The 3,451-nt window shown below is 44.2% G+C and overlaps 1 pseudogene; it reads left to right on the forward strand.

Annotated features, from left to right (window-relative positions):
• Positions 1 to 2,599: 2,599 nt before the first annotated feature.
• On the forward strand, positions 2,600 to 2,695 carry LOC122925224 (annotated as a pseudogene).
• Positions 2,696 to 3,451: the final 756 nt, after the last annotated feature.

Here is a 3,451-nt window from a genome sequence, read left to right on the forward strand (position 1 = left end):
AAACCAATTTGAGAGATTACAAAATCTAGCCAATGGCCTGAAGTTTAATGTAGCCCCATGGCAGTGAATGGAAAACGTTTTTTCCAGTATCTATATCAAGTACAGAAGAGAGGCTGTTGACTTAGAAAAGCCCCTATGGGTAATTGTCAGTGGGGGCCTGACTGCATTCCAAGACGTATCTGTTGAGAATCTTCTATTCATCTATAACATCCGGATAAAACTGGTATTTACATAAGAGCTTCTGCAAGGTTAATTAGACCATAAAATATCAGATATTAATAATATTTTCATAAGGAAGCATGTATCAATAAGTCAGTCTTATACAGACTATTAACCCATAACATGTTTATTGAGGAGGGCCATTTCCCTTTACCATTATCACAGGACAAAAGATGTTTCCTGACTTCCGGTTCCGGTGCCAGCATGGAAGGCAGCATGTGCTAGGAGCTCCATCCCCTGTAGCACCACAAAGCACATTATTCCCTACAAACCGACTGCTCCAACACTACAAGCAGTCGGGAAAATCTACTTGAATAACCGATTAGTGTTGAGCGGCATGTCCCATATTCGAATTCGCGAAATTTCGCGAATATTCGAAAGAATATTCGTAAAATATTCGCGAATATTCGAATTCGTTATTATTTCGCATATGCGATAATTCGAATTTTCGCTTCGCATAATACATATTATGAGATGCTAAATTCGCATGTGCGCTAATGAAATCGCCTTACGAAGATTCGCAACTCAATTCAATCACTAATGTAAGAATGCAAAGCCCTTTGTCTCTGTTCTGGGACAAGTGCCGATATTCGCCTGTGCGCTAATAAAATCGCCTTACAAAGATTCGCGCCTCAATCACTTTCTAGGCAATGTGAGTAAGATCTGAGCTTTTGGACTTTTGTGAATCAATCGAGATACAGTGGGGGGTGATGACAGTAGTTGACAGAGTACAGATCAATGTAATCTGTAAGGTGGAAACTAAAATAAAAAATACGAATATTCGTAAATCGAATTTTACGAAGTTCGAAGTATTCGCGAATATGGTGCTATACTATATGAATGCACAGGCCTTTGCCTCTCTGTTCTGGGGACAAGTGTAGATATTCGCCTGGGCGTTAATAAAATCGCCTCACGAAGATTCGCAACTCAATTCAATCACTAATGTAAGAATGCAAAGCCCTTTGCCTCTGTTCTGGGACAAGTGTAGATATTCGCATGTGCGCTAATAAAATCGCCTTACGAATATTCGCGCCTCAATCACTTTCTAGGCAATGTGAGTAAGATCTGAGCTTTTGGACTTTTGGGAATCAATCGAGATACAGTGGGGGGTGATGACAGTAGTTGACAGAGTACAGATCAATGTCATCTGTAAGGTGGAAAGTAAAATAAAAAATACGAATATTCGTAAATCAAATTTTACGAAGTTCTACGTATTCGCGAATATGGTGCTATACTATATGAATGCACAGGCCTTTGCCTCTGTTCTGGGGACAAGTGTAGATATTCGCATTTGCGTTAATAAAATCGCCTCACGAAGATTCGCAGCTCAATTCAATCACTAATGTAATGCAAAGCCCTGTGCCTCTGTTCTGGGACAAGTGTAGATATTCGCATGTGCGCTAATAAAATCGCCTTACGAAGATTCGCAACTCAATTCACTAATGTATGAATGCAAAGCCCTTTGCCTCTGTTCTGGGACGTGCCGATATTCGCATGTGCACTAATAAAATCGCCTTACGAAGATTCGCGCCTCAATCACTTTCTAGGCAATGTGAGTAAGATCTGAGCTGTTGGACCTTTGGGAAACAATCAATTATATGTGTACTGTAATTTTGTGGAAAAAAAAACAAAACAAAAAAACGAATATTCGTTTTTACGAATATATAGCACTATATTCGAAATATTCGCGAAATTGCGAAGTTGCGATATTCGCGAAAAAAATTCGCTTTTCGAATATTCGCGCTCAACACTATAACCGATCACCAGTTTATGGACCGGTTCGTAATACCCATGGGGAGCAAATCTAAAAGAAACCCTGCAAAGCCCTGCAAGGTGCCAACAGAGACCAACATGGCGGCGCAAAAAGAAGAACATGGAGGCTCGCAACCCCCGGTCATAATGGACTGTGAAAACCTTAGCACAGATGCGGAAGGGGACAGGCTGGACATAGACTATTAACATCTAGCTGAGCGCATTTTACCTGACCTCCAGGAAGCTCTCTTCTCCAAAGTGTCACAGTCCTTTGTGGCCTTGCAATCTGAGGTAACACAACATACCACACGCCTCGACGAGTTGGAGAAAACAAGTCGGTCCAGGGTCACCTCACCAAAGCCCTGGCCGAAAATGCCAGACTCTGGAGTAAGATAGATGACCTCGAAAACCGCTCAAGGTTGAGTAATCTCTGAATAGTTAGCCTCCCACAAAGTATCCCAGCCAAAGACCCCACCGCTATCTGTGAATCTGAACTACCGGAGGCCCTGGGATATTCGACTCACTGTAAGGTGGAAAGGGCATATAGGGTGGGCCAAGGCGTCCCACCTGAAACCAGCAACAGACAAAATAGACCATCTGTCACTTCAGCTAGGGGTAACAAACCACGTTACGTTCTCTGCCTTTTGGCTAAGATCAAGTGTAGTATCTGTTCTTAGACTCCTGGTGGCCAGAGCCTCACCAGGATGTAGAGCAGAGAACCACTCAGCAAGCCTAGGGTGTACGGCTTGGGTGCCTGAACTCACTGGGGGTGGGAGCCCACTGAGTGATGGCACATTTGCGCACACTTCACTTTCACATTTTGAGCGCACACACCTCTCTTTGCTCTGCTTTGGCCCAGAAAAGATGAGGAATTTTTTCTAATGGCACACATTTACTTTATTTATTTTTTATGTTCACTGTGTGTTCACTTTCCACGTTTGTTTGTTCACTAGGATTTCTTGGGTACGGCGTCCTTACGGGTACACCCCTTGAGGTTTAGGGGGGTATGTGTGGCCATCCTGGTTCCGCAACCCCCTGATAACCCCCTTGATCTCTCCCTTTGGGGAGAGACCAGCCTTAGTAGTTGGGGCTCCATGCTACACCTGGGGTGGCGCCCAGGTTGAAGACCTGAGCCACAGATGCGGCGTACACTCGGCTTCGGCTGAGGGTTGCCTGGGTGTACTCCTGGCTTCGGCTGGGGGTTACCTGTTTTGTCTTGCACCCTTGCAGGAGCCTTCTGGCCTGGAGGGACTGGGAAAGGTTTATGGGGGGCCCTTATTCTTTGGAAGAGGATCTGCGATAGACCGTACCTAGGGCACATATTTTGTATGGCACGCTGCATGATTTTGTTGCACGGGTGTAGAAAGCACGCTCCTCTGGCTTTAAAAAAAATTAAATAACAGGCCACGCCAAGTAATTGTAAAATATCTAGATTACTCAGACAAAGCGGCCATATTACGAGCTTACAAGCAGGGGGGTG

The sequence above is a fragment of the Bufo gargarizans genome, chromosome 1, assembly GCF_014858855.1.
Source record: "Bufo gargarizans isolate SCDJY-AF-19 chromosome 1, ASM1485885v1, whole genome shotgun sequence".
NCBI classification, from domain to species: Eukaryota; Metazoa; Chordata; class Amphibia; order Anura; family Bufonidae; genus Bufo; species Bufo gargarizans.